Consider the following 14,349-nt stretch of genomic DNA (forward strand, 5'->3'; position numbering starts at 1 on the left):
TTACTATTAATTCAGTATTTGATCAACTCTAAGCGTTCACTTTTGTTCTTCAGTAATCCGTTCTGAGTCCAGTGAGCTCAGAAAGCTGTCAGCTGTTTCCTGAACGTTGATGTCTGCTGTGTTTCCTAGAATTATTCACGTGCTCTCGCTGGCATTGATAGCGTTGTCCTGTGTGATTCCTTCACGCCGCGCTCGGTCCTGGGAAAAGGTTTCTTGCTTGTTGCACTTGCTGTTGTTTTTGGCTCGAATGGACTTGGTAAAGCAAGATATAATTAGATGGCAGCTGGCTTTGTTACCACGTCCCACGAGGAGTGGCTACTACGCACGACAGCCGTTCCTCTCTGACTGCTGTGTGCTCTTCAACTCGTTTTTTTTTTTTCTTTTCTTCTCCCCATTCATTGGCTCACCAATAGGCCCTGTGATTTTCTTTTTTTTTTTTTTTTGTCAAAGCCATTTTTTTCCTGTTCCTCATCTCTTGTGAGAATGCCAGTGCTACATTAATTGTGTTTGTTCTCTCTCATTAGTAACCTTTTTTTATTCCCGCTAAAACAAATGGGGTAATTAAAACTTTCTCTTCAAAATGTTTCCTCCCTGGTCTATCTTTACTTTCAAAGTGACCTCTTTCTTCATGGGTCCTCAGAGGAGCATCAGGAAGACGTGGTTCAAACTTGCTGCTCCTATAACCTACCACCTGTCATTCGATAGCGGATCTCCCTCGCGTTTTAATGATGTAGGAAGATATGCTGCTTTGGGTTAACAACGTGCCAGAATTACCTTCCAAGGCTTTTGGTACTCAGAGCTTCTGCAGGTTTCATTTAAGACTTCTTTTGAAACCATCCTGGTATATATTCAAGATCTCAATGAATAAAAAAAAAAAGCTGAGTTTATTACTCCTCATCAGGGGTTAAACAAGTGAAATATAACTTTGTTTTTTGGTTTTATATGTATATATAAATATATATATGCACTGAGCCCCATTGAAATATTGATTTCTGAACTCCTCCTGAGTTAAAGCGTTAGCATTGTTGTTTCTAAATGAATATGAACTCGTTTTCTTTGCATTATTTGAGATCTGAAAGCACAGAATCTCTTTTGTTATTTTGGCTATTTTTCATTTTCTGCAAATAGATACAAAATTTTTTGCTTGGAGTTTTGGAGACACATTGTCAACAGTTCATAGAATAAAAGAACAATGTTCATTTTACTCAAACATATACCTAGAAAGAGTAAAATCAGAGAAACTGATCATTTTAGGTGGTCTCTTAATTTTTCTGAAAAAAACCGTGACAACCTTCATTTTTTTTTTTCTGAAAAGTTTTGGAAGTATTTGCATTGAACCCCCAATATTCAGAAGCTCATTGATAAATCCGCAGTGCAACCATACGCTCTCAGAAAGAGTCCACCTGTGTAGTTTCATCACAGTATAAATATATAGCTGCTCCATGAAGGCTGTGAAAGGTCTGATAGGGAACATTAACGATCAAACAGCGACACGAAGACAAAAGAACACATCAGGGTTAAAGCCTCAGGGACCTTTAACGCAAGGCCAGGTTATAAAACACTGCATCCCAAACTTTGAACATGCCACTGTGCAGTGCTCCAGCCATTATCTGAAAATGGAAAGAATGTAGCAAATCCACCCAAACATGGCTGCACACCTAAACTGAAAGGGCAAGGCAATAAGAGCAGTAATCAGAGAAGCAGCCAAAAGGCCGCTGGTAAATTTGGAAACCGCAAATATCAACATCTCACATGGGAGAATATATTGACAAGACAACTGTTAGATGTGGAGTCCACAACTCGCCTTCCCCGTGGCGAAACATGACGGCGGCGGCTTCAGGTTGTGTGGATTCTTTAATTCAGTTTTCACTTGAAAGCTGGACAGAGCTAACTTGTGCTAAATATAGTTCAAACATGAGGAAAAAAAATCAGTTAGAGGCTGCAAAACCTGCCTTCCAACAGGAAACATGTTTAGGTGCTTATATGAATATTGTAAAGTATTCATTAGTCATTTTTCCATACCTGGCTATGTTTTTCATGATCACAAACACAGGCATTAGACGACGTTAAATCCATGTTGTCGCCCAAAATATGTCAAAGTCCAGAACGAATTCCAGTTGAGGACTTTGAGCAAAACTTGAAAGTGCGTTTTTATAAACTCTTCATCCAGTCTGACTGACCCTGAACCATTTAGGAAAAACTAGAAAGACTTTTCAGTCTCTAGGAATGCGAAACTTTTAAAAAGATACTTCAAAAGACTTTTAGATGCGGTAGGTAGATGGATTGATTTTAATACTTTTGAAGTCCAAATCACATATAAGAACAGGTCAAACTGCAGTGAAAGTGGTTCTAAGGGCATCAACTCCGGTTGTTTACATTTTCACGTGTTAAAATATTTTAAAAACCACGCCTCTTTTCACACATCACAATTACACGACGCTCTGTGTGGATTAAGAGAAACTCTTGAATGCATTACGCTGCCATTTTACACCAATAATTTGCGCACTATCAGTGTAAAATACACACGTTTCAAAGTCCTCTCGATGATACATTGCAGCTGACAAATTGTCAAAAGGTGAACGCCTTTGCCGGGTACATTATAATGAATATGTAAAGCACCAACAACAATCATGTCTGGTAATGTTAAGGAGCACAGAGCCCGACCTTGTTAAATGTTCTGAGGTCTGCTTGACCTTCTTATTGGAGAAAAAAAAAAAAAAAGAAAAGAAACTTGATGGAGTTGCACAGGGGAAAGCATTAGAAACACACTGGTGCACAAGGGAATTAGAGGTTATGGGTCCTTGTAAACTTCAAACCTCTCACAACGTGACAACCAACCTTGGTAGACCTGTCCAAGACACCTTTTAACACCGTGTAGCGCCTGAAAGGGTTTTTGTTCTTGGTTTTTAAAGGTCAAAAACCAGATGCATGTATATTATACCGCTGCTGCCACTCCTTTGTGTTTAAAACTTTGAGAGAATCTGATGTTCATTTTTGCCACAAAAGACCAAAAACAAAGGAAGCCGATATATTTACATGAGAACACGTTGCTTCGGTCACGAGGCATTACATTTTACAAACAAGAAAACTTCAAAACACAACGATCTGTGGGGCTGTGCCACCCCGAGAAAAACACGTCTTGCATTTTAAAGTGACATCGTTTATGGCCTTGGGTACTTTAATGCCAAAAAAAAAAAAAAAAAGAAAGAGGACCGTTATTTCGTGCAGAATAACCAGGTGTTAAAATGAGATCGTAAAAGGAAAACCTTGTTTCTGTAAAAAAAATAAAGAAATAAATCATACAGAAATTTTGCTGGCCTTGATGGCAGCGTTTTCCTTCCCACACAGTGTTTTGCACATTGGCTTTCATATCAATAGACAGACACACAATCGCTCCCCTAATGTAGAGATTTGTTCTCGCGCTCGTGTTTTTGGTGCGCCTCGGTGAGTCTGAGCGCGTGGCGGGTCCGCCATTTCATCTTCTGTCCCCGATCCTTTGAACGCCGGGACATTTGGAGCCACTGCAGCCGAGCCGCGAACGCAGCGACTGAGAATTCACTTTGATAAACTTATGTCTTTAGGCTAGATTAAAACAGAAAGCAACAAACGGCGCACATCGGGCTTCTCCTTTGAACATCCTCCAGCGGGAGTCGTAATAAGCCACCACTCCCCCGACTTTCTGCCGTTTTTTTTTTGTTTGTTTGTTTGTTTTTTCTCTCCTCACTCTGTTGACACTAAAAGTTGGAACGACTGAGGCATGTAGGAGGTGCACATCTTGTAACATTGCTATTTTGATGTCATTATGTTTGTGATGCATTAGATTAAATAGGTGGATTTACAACCACGAAATTAGATTTTGTGAGCATCTGCTACAGGGAAAACAGGGGGTACAGTATATGTTTTTAGATTTACGTCAAAAATCTTTAAAAAAATAAAAATAAAAAATTGACGTATTAACATTTTCTACAGCTCCTTCTTCATTCTGCATACAATTGATTGATAATTATCTGACGCTCATATTGATAGCTCACACCTCCTTGCCATGGCTTTGTAAGACAGAATTCACTTTGAGGCGAGATTTCGAAGCATTTCGATACCACAAGGTGCGACAGATTTTGATTCTTTATCACGCAGCGTAGAAGAAGACCCAAACATCTGAAGATGTGTGGCTTTTTGGCTCTCTCCTTCAAGATGCTGGACCAAACCTGCCGCATCATTTTTCACTTCATCCTTGCTCCCTTACCCTTCGAGTGCATCTCACTATTGTCAGCAGCCCATGCTGTGTGATAAAAGGCCAATCAGGTGGAGCGAGGGGGGGAAAAAGAGCATCCTGACTTGAAAATAAAGTGCTGCACATATCCACTTATCTCGCAGCTCTCAAAGCTGATGAAGTAAAACATGTTTCCTACCAGTATGAAGACAACTTTTTTTGACTTTTGTGAAACCCCCCCCCCTCCCCCCCCCAAAACAAAAACAACCATATACCGCTGTCAACTAAAATCAAAACTCAACACCAGTTGCAGCTCGCATGAACTGTGTCTCATCCCAGCTGCGCGGTTCAGAAATGTATAATGAGGCAAACAGATATCTGCTTGTCTGACTTGTTTATCACTGACATGGTGGGTGAGAAGGTAGAGATGAATAGCGATCATTAAAGCGGGCGACGACATCTGAGCGGGCTCCGACTGCGAGATGCAACGGGTCCTCCCTCCCTGAGCATGGTTTTTAAATGTCAGCCCCGCGCGGTCCGGCCGTAAGAGCCAGCCCTCTCTCTCTTATGCGCTGCGAGATATTACAGCAATTATTCCCATCATGAATCAGAACCATTGGATCTAAGAATCATTTGAGGCTGTCCGCCGGCGATCCAACCGGCGGTCGTTTCCTCGGTCAGATATCGGAAAGAGTGACATTTTCCCTCCGTCCATATTTTCCACCAAATCAGAAAATCGTTTAAAACAAGTCAAGTGACGGTATTACCCATATTGCACAGTGCGGCCACGTGCATTGGCTAATAGCTATCCATGGAGCGTGTTTGCGACCTTCCATTGACTGTGTGGCATTTTGCCATGACATTCAGAAAGCCAATATTTTTTTTACACAGACTAAACCCGAATTTATACAGTTAGTAAGAAGTCAGTTTATGACTGTTACGTGGTGAGGGATGTTTTTTGGTCATACAACGTAATGAATGTTCCCTGAGGTATTTCAGCAATTTTCCAAATATTTTCAATTATTGCCTTCTAATTCAGGAAAGGCGAAAGGAAAGGGTAATTGACGATGACAGAGGTAAATGTTCGACAACAAATGGAAGCTGAGTGTAGTGTTATATCCAGAATACTTATTTGTTGTGTGAAACAGAGAGTTTTTGGAGATATTTACCTCCATGGCCATAACTCTGGTTATCAGTGAGCCCCGTTAGTTAAGGTTCCAGTATAAAACGGTTTATTTGCTTCTTGTGTGTATCGACATACAGGTTTAACTGAGCTTATGTTTTGATTTCCTTGCCAAGAAAGTTAGAAAATTTTGTAGCAAATATTGGTTAGAATTTTTGCTGGATTATTCAGTCTGCTTTTAACACATGAAAGTATAAATTGAACCAAATCAGTCAGTGGCATTTAATTTACATGAATTGTTTCTGCTACCTGTTTTTTTTTTCTACAAGTTTCATAGTTATACATTCTCTTAATACATCTGCAATGAAAAAAAAAATACTTCAAGGTTTTTTTTTCTGCTTTAAGGGTTGCTTTATATGAACAGTATAAGGTTTACAATTTCTCATTCCAGGAGGAAATGTAGCACTGGTTCATGTCATTTCAAGAGTTTGACATTTCCTTGAATAATACAAATATCTTATCCTTGTCCCTACTGTGCTCAACAGAGCCAGTCCTCTCTTTTATGTGCTGTGAGATATTACAGCAATTATTCCCATCATGAATCAGAACCATTGGATCTAAGAATCATTTGAGGCTGTGTGTCGGTGGTTATAATTTTTGACATTACTTTAGGCCAGTGGTCTCACACTGCAGTCCTTGAGGACCGGTGTCCTGCACAGTTTAGACGTGTCTCTTGAATTCAATGGCTAAACTGCCGTTGAGGACTGGCTTATGAGACTTCTGCTTTAGACTGAGAAAGTTCAAGCAGCCATTATATTTATCAATATTTTGTACTATACCCATAGAACATGGGAATCTGTAGCACAGCAACATCCATTTCTCGTTTTCCACCTATCTGAGGTGGGCTTGTGGGGAAAAAAAAGTTCAAGATCAATACCTATAAATCGCTCACCCTAACAACACGGGTAAGTAAGCTCCCCCCGAGGAACCTCGAGGTTTTCCACAGCAGAAGGGATATATTTAGTCTTCCCAGTGGTTTCACAGTTTGTGCCCTGGTCTTCTCCAGTGAGACGTGCCCAGACCACCTCTAAAAGGAAGCACCTAGGATCCATCTCGGTCAGATTCTCTGACCACTTCAGCTAACTCGCCTCGCTGTAAAACACCAATGACTTTACTTTGAGGCTCCCTAGACCTCCTCAACTTGTCTCTAGTAATGAAGGTCATTTCAGTCAGTTTTCTTCGCTATGCGGTTCCATTCTGTCGGCCCATATATCATTGACGTAGGGTCAAGGTCGAAACATAAACGGATTTTTCCCCCCCCCTTGTGGATCAGCTTTTTCTACTCTTCTTTTTTCTACTTTTTCTACAAACCAGAAAAGCACCCACATTGTGCAAGACTAAGAGTCCATCTATAGAAGTGGGAAAACTTCTTTGCTGCCACATGTCAGAAAAAAAATCTTTAGTTTGATTAAGAAGTGGAAATAAAAAAATTTAGTTTTCGGATAGTTACTGTCCATAATATACTGCGACACGTGGCTATGATTTTTTTGTGTTTTTATATGGAAGCAAGTAAGCTAGCTCCCTCAATTGAAAAAATTTAAATTGCTCAAGAACATTAAGTGAACATTGATGATCAGCCTTAGCTGTCATTTGGTGATCCTTGTTTTTCTGTGTTTTGTGAAGGACCCATTCTTCTGAGAGTCATTGCACACAGTGGCATTAATCAGCACTCTCAATCATTAATCTCTCCTTCAGTATCCATCTCCCGCTCGTAAAGTGCCTTGCGCAAACATTTTCAAACGTAAGGAAATATTGATGTCACCTTCTGCCACTTTCCTTGCCTCTCTGTCCTGAAGCTATTACTTCAAACACTCGTGTCATCGTCATGGAACGGGAGACAGTAGAAACGTAAATCATGACTCACTCCTTCTATAATGCAGCAGTAATTGGGACATTAAGTGTTATGTTATGCAACTGCTCTATTTGTTTCTCCTCGCTTTTTTCCCCAGTTTCTTTTTTATCTTCCTTTTGTGAGCGACGCTGCGTTTTTATTCCGAGGGATGTAACAGTTTTGTTGCCCAGTGGGTATGAATTTGCAGGCTGCTTTAGTGGCCCCTTTATTTCACTGTGAACCTCTCTATCCCTGCAGGATATTAGCTTTTAAAGCCCTCAAGAGAATTCTGGCAACCTGCTGCAAACACCCCCACCCACACACACACACACACACACGCATGCATTCTTTGTTATGAAAGGTAGGGAGAAAGGTGTGTTTTTTTTTTTATAACATCCATCATACACAAAATGACTGTTCTCTTAAATAATTAAATTTCTATTTCTAGAGCTGAGATATTGTCCACCGGCAGCCGAGTATTGCATCTGCAGCTCATCTGACGTGTGTGCGCGCGCTCGCACCCGTGTGTGTGTGTGATGCTGTAACTGTTTTGAAGTTATGCTTCTGTCCTCAAGACCTGCTCCAAACAGCCATTAATGTATTCAGGGTAGGCCCTGGGAGCATGAACAAGGTCTGCAATGGGGTGCATTAAGGTGCTTCACATTCTTGAACCATGAATTTCCCCACAGCAGAGTGCGACTAAAGAACTCCAAGTCCAGGTAGGGGAAGGGGCTCTGTAGCATCCTGTCTGCCTTTAATGACTAACCTGCACAAGTTCAGTGGAAATGGGGGGAAACTTACTTGTCGGATGTGTGCTATATAGGTAGATATTCCTACGATTGTATAAAAAGAAAAGAAATAAAACACATTTCCTGTCAAAGTTTCTTGTTCTTTCCTTGCCGGATAAAGCAAAGTCTTTGCTCTTCCTTCTGTGATTTAATATTCCTCGACGTCGTCAGAACACGTCAGCAATGCCAGCAACTAGTTTTCGGTCAAAATCTACAAAATGTAAAAAAATAAATAAATAAAAAAAAATACTAATCTGACCAAATGATGTCCTTGTTCTCCCATTTGTTAAGCGTAAGAAGAAAGTGAAAGTGCTCACTGAGATGTCAATTGTTTGGAACTAAAATACCAATCTTGTATCAATATAACAATGATGAAAAGCTGCGATGCAGGCTGTGTACAGAAAGCATGTAGAACTGTTGAATTATACAGTCTTTCTCTGTGTTGATTACAGTTCTCAAACTGAGTAAAACGCCAAGGTACTGTAGCATCTCTTTGCATCTTATATGCTGATAGTCTCTTAACTACTGCAGAGTGGGGCGGAAATGAGCTATTGAGTGACTTAAATGATCATTACAGAAACCCAAACACCTTTTCTTTAAGACTGTGACCTCCCTCCAACCTCTGAACATTTTCTGTGCATTTCGTTGCAGCAAGCTATTTGTTCTCTTTTTCATGACTACTGCCTTTTAATCAGACCAGATCCGTCATGTGCTAAGGAATTCCTTCATGATTCATGACCCCTATAGCTCTTTTCTGTACACACAAGTGCTGAAATGAACTCTTGAATATGTCAGCCTACACTTCCACACAACCATTCAAACTTGAACTTACTGGACGTTAAGAATGTTAAGTGATTTCTGATCAACAAAGGGTATACTTGTACTGTGGATTTGTGTTTCTTTATGAAGATATTTCTTATACGATGCTTCAGTAGTCAACAGTAGTCACTTCAAAACACTGACATGCTTTTTCTACTTCAACTGAGGCATACACCATCATTCTTGGGTTCCCTTCAGTTGTACGTAGGTCCATGGAACAATGGTACAAAATGGTTAAGGTGGAGCTGCTGGTGTTAACACAACACGGTCCACTGACTGCAGGACAGAAAACATTTCATTTTTCGTCACTCTAGTATGACACTATTTTAGGTTTTTGGCTTTAACCCTACCTACCGAGTGAGAGTTCAGTGTATGCTTTCCTGAATACTCTGGACCATAAGATAATATACCGAACCACACTGACCCGTGTCATTATAGTTCAGTGGAAATGATGCATGAGGTGACTGTCTTGTTCTGTGTGGAAATAAATGTCCTAGCAGGAAGTCATCCATTGGTTTTGAAAGTTGGAGGAATTATTTGGTAACTACAAAAAATGTTCAACAACTGAAGGATGGACTTAGAGTAACTTAGTGTCTTTTGAAAGATCCGGATCTCCATCCAGAAGGCAAAGCTTGGTGGGCCATCAGAAAGACGTCACCAATCTCAGAGTTGGACATTGCTGTCAGTTATGCATGACAGTAATGCAAGTAATGAAATAATCTTAATCACCGTCATCTGACAGCAAGGGAAGCAGAGAACATCGTATTTTGGAAATCTATTGATCATTGACTTCCTTTTAGCATCATGCTTCCTTACTTATAACATTACAAAACAGATCTAAAAACAATGTGAGTTATCAGAATTGTATGACTGTAAAAATGCAGGTGAACAATGCCCTTCACTCCCTTGGCAGTACATTTTTTTAAGCATGTGAGAGTGAGCATTGAGTGGCTTCAGTAGGTGCTGGTGTTTTTACCAATCCAAGGACCTTGTCTGCTTTTGTTTGTGGAAAAATGGAGAATTACCTTGGCCAGTCAGTCTTTGCAAGGTCCGCCCACGTAGCAGAATTTACTTCTATTATCTCCCTTGTCCTTATCTACATAGTTCCTGTTAGTGCTTTAGTATTGAGGAGAGAATGTGAAAGCTCAGGGAGGAGGGCAGTCTCCCATGACAGCTTTCCAATATCTTCAACCTGATTAATCCCGCTGTAAGTTTATGCACCTGGTAAAAATTTTTATTCTCTATATATCTCTGTCAGATTGTCATAGAGGAAGTTGCTACATTATTAAATTACCATTTAATCTAGCAGTGGAAAAGTTATCTGATGCATTTATCCAACTTGAATAAGGAAGTAGAGTTACCGCGCTACATGTTTATGAAATACCTTCACAGACCACTTTTACTCTGGTAGAGCCATTTGACAGACGTTCTGGTGCTCAAAACCAAGTTCTTAATAGCATTAGATATTCTCAAAAGGCTTCATTAAGTTTTGAACTTTTGAATTTCATTAAAGCCAGTTCCCATGTCCTCCTTTTTTGCCCAATGCCAAACAAGAGCGTAGACATTTGGTCGGTCACAAAAAAGTAAACCTTTATACAAGGTGAAAATAATAGGAATAGTGCCTTAAAGGTAGAACAACTAAATGCGTTGCTGTATTTTTCTCTGTCGTTCCCATCAAATGAAATATTAGTTCAATTCGTATGTGTGATGACAGCTCATTCATATCACATACAATCACACAATGAAGTTCATTACATGCCTTAAGCAAATAACTTCCCCAGAATTTGACTAAGGTGATTCTGATTAAAAGGAGGGTAGATTTTAACGCCACTGAATGAACATGTTTTTCACCGTCTACTAGTAATGTGAAATCTGTGGCCGATAGGACACATTTCTCCATGAACTGCTAATGATCTGATTCATTGTAATAAGTTAAGAAAGAAATATGACAAAATGCATTTGACCCCTGTACTATGATACCGTTTAATGAAATGATTTCAATTCATCAAAGAGGCAAAGTTCGGAATTTATACAATACAATTGGGTGAACAATTCTAACAATTCTAATGCGCTTTTAAATAACATGGTGCTTAATGCAATATAACAACTGCCAGAAAATATATTGTACTTAGAACTCATTAAGAATTAAGCTGTACTTAATTCCATGTAGCATGGAAGAAAGAAATAATGCATTCCTCCAAAAATACTTCAATTGTATTTATTTTTAACATATTTTATTTTATCAATTTGATTGTTTTTCATTTTTATCATTATCGCTTTACTTTTGCGGTCGTGACCCATGACGTCACTTCCTCTCTCACCGTCCATGGCTGTTTTTGAGGAAGGTGAGTTTCTCACGGAGCTTCTGTTGATTTACTGTCTAAAAGTTGCTCTAGATGACAAAATGTTTTAGCCAACGTGTTTGTAAGATGTTCCTTTCACATATATTGTTCAGAGGAGGATGGAAGGTTTTTTTTGTCAAACTTTAGACCTTACTGTTGTAGCACATGTGTGAACCAGCCGACTGCTCTTCCGGCGCCGTGCGGCCATTTTCTGTTTTAATGTGGGTTTTTTGTCATGGGCAGGTGAATTGATGTCGACTGGGTGTTTTTTGTGCTGCTGAACTGTTTAATTTCATTCTGTGCAGGTGTGTTGTTTCTCTCTCTCTCTTTTTTTTAATCAATTCATTTTTTATTAAACTGTCTTGTTTGTTTTTAGAGTTTTACACAATATTATTATTTTCACAATATGCAAGTTGATATGCATTTAAATGATTAATCATAGAGATCGGACGGTGGTGTGTGTTTCTTTTATTTTTATTTTGTTGTGATTTAAAATATGTAAAGTTGTTTATATTAAGCATGGATACTGTGATAAAAGACCAGACCATTCATGGCTGGAAGGTGAACTGATGTCAGCTGGGTGTTTTTTGTGTCGCTGAAGTGTTAAATTCTGTTCTGTGGAGAATTAAAAACGCCATCCTTTAGCTCCGAGGTTCCCAAAATGTGGGGCGTGCCCCCTAGGGGGGGCGCCGTGCCATTGCAGGGGGGGCGCGGGAAGCCGTCTGGATGAAACTCCCTCAGCCCCCAAAAAAATCATGAAGGCTGTATGCGCTGGGTTTTTACCTTAGAATGGCCAACTCTCTGTCAATTTGATACAGTAGGGGTTTCCACACTTCCCATATCTGTGTCCTCTGTCACTTTTATCAGCAGTTAAAACTGTTTAATCCGTTATTAACATGTCGTACTGTTTGTCCGAGCAGCCTTTAAATGCAACATGAACGCTACGACGCTGGGTTTACACCTGTGTGGCAGTGAAGGAGACCTGCTGCTGGTATGTAGAGCTACACAGGTGTGTTAGAATTATGGCAGCAAAACGCAAAGAACTTTTCACAATTTTTTCCCCCCAAGTTGAGTGAAGTTGTTGCATGCAGGTAAAGTTAGCTAAAAGATGACTAGCTAGCTAATATCAATACAACACCTTACTTAAGCTTGTTAACAAGTAGCGTGTTGGCTGCTGGTGTTGTTGTCCATGCTCAGCTACGATTCATTTTGCCCCCCAAAAAGTTGATTTCCGCCCCCCACTTGTTCGTCTGGAGCCAGGGCTGAGTATAACAGGGAGTCTCTAAGAATCCGCCCCCCCCTCATTCGCTAACACACGTTGTTCAACGAGATGCCTATTTGTAAGTCATGGGGGGGCCCAGGAGAAAAATTTTGGGAACCACTGTGTTAGCTAACCTGGAACTCCTGAGCCATCTTCTTTTGCACAACGTAGCTCTTCTATTGGTGATGCAGGTAGAGTAACACCAAGCCCTTACATCAAATAACCCTTACATTAAGAAGTATTATTTTCAGTTTCTTGCTTTAAAACTTCTTAACCATCAATGACAGCAAAGGAGTTAATTTGCACTGCAAATATAATACCCATTCTCTAAGAGATGGTGAACATAGTCCAAACCATATTTTCATTAACCTTATCAAGTTAACTAACTGATTTTGATCTGATTAACATGAAAGTAAAACCAAAACTTATTTTGGTGTTTAAAGAAATCGCTATGCAACAATAAAACTACTTGACAGTGGTTAATGTGGTTGGGTAGGATTTTAGAAGAAGACTTAGAACTTTTGATCAATTTTTAGATATTTTTAAAAATGGACAATTCAGTGTATGCGTTGTACTGGAGGTGGTCATGGCTCATCTCTACACTGCTGGTGTTGGTGGTTGGAGTCATGCTGAAGGTAGCTGTTGAGATTTATACTTTAGCTGATTATTTTTTAAATTAGATTTTTAGGCTGGTTGTTCTTTGTACCACTGTAGAGAGACTATATATACCACCTTCTGTCAAATTTTAATCCGAGTTTGATGGATTAAACGTTATCAAAGTCCGCCCCCTTTAATTATCCCTCCCACCATAGGACATTTGTGACCTCCTGACCTTCCCCCATGGAAAGTTTGTGACCTCGTGACCTTCCCCTATGGAAACTTTGTAACCTCCCCCTGCCCCCATAGGACATTTGTGACCCTGTGACCTCCGATATCCTTCAGTCAAATTTTAATCGGAGTTTGAAGGATTAATTGATATTAAACCCCTCCCCCCTTCCTGTGACCGGAAATTCCCCCGCTAACAAAGACTTTAATCATACGGGAACTTTGTAACCTCCTGACCTCCCTCTGTGACCATCTGCTCACCGTTAACTCCTCCCAAACTCTTTGAATTAACCAATAGGAATCATTTACTTGTAAGTGAATAAATAAATATACTATATTCTAAACCATGTTGAAATAGATTAGGAATAATGTAACTATCTCAGGTTTTAAACAGATTGTCATGCACAGCGTGTGCGTGCGTGTGTATCTGTTATTAAAGAATGGGGCAGGAGAGTCTTGCTGCATTTGCGTGCGTGTGTGCGTGTGTGCGTGTGTGTCCTCAATCATGAGAAACCCACAGGTACGTCAGACATTCCTTCTGACAATAGCTTACAGTGCATTATTTGATGTTAGACTACCTCTGAAGGAAAACAACAGTTTTTAACTGTTTTACTGCAATATTTAGCTTACGGTGCGTTATTTGTTTTTGGACAACAGACTTTTAGCTAGGTATGAGGGATACCCTCAGAAGGAAAACAACAATTTAACTGTTTGACTGTAAATATTCAGCTTACGGTGCATTATTTGGTGTTGTTGTGACCTCCCGACCTCTCTTTGTGACCATCTGCTCACCGTTAACTCCTCCTGAACTCTTTGAATTAAGCAATAGAAATGGAATCATTTACTTGTAAGTAAATAAATAAAAAATCATGTTGATTTAGAATATAGTTGATCGTGCGCGTGTATCTATCACTAAAGAAGGGGGTTACGGGGAGAGCCTTTGCTGCTGCATGTGTGTGTGTGTGCGTGTGTGTGTGTGTGTGTGTGTGCGTGTGGGGGTGTGCGCGTGTGTGTGTGTGTGTTCAAGCATGAGAAACCCACAGGATATGTCAGACAGCAATATTTAAGGTAGCACGACTAGTCAGTACTG

Source organism: Poecilia reticulata, linkage group LG11 (assembly GCF_000633615.1).
Source record: "Poecilia reticulata strain Guanapo linkage group LG11, Guppy_female_1.0+MT, whole genome shotgun sequence".
Lineage (NCBI taxonomy): Eukaryota > Metazoa > Chordata > Actinopteri > Cyprinodontiformes > Poeciliidae > Poecilia > Poecilia reticulata.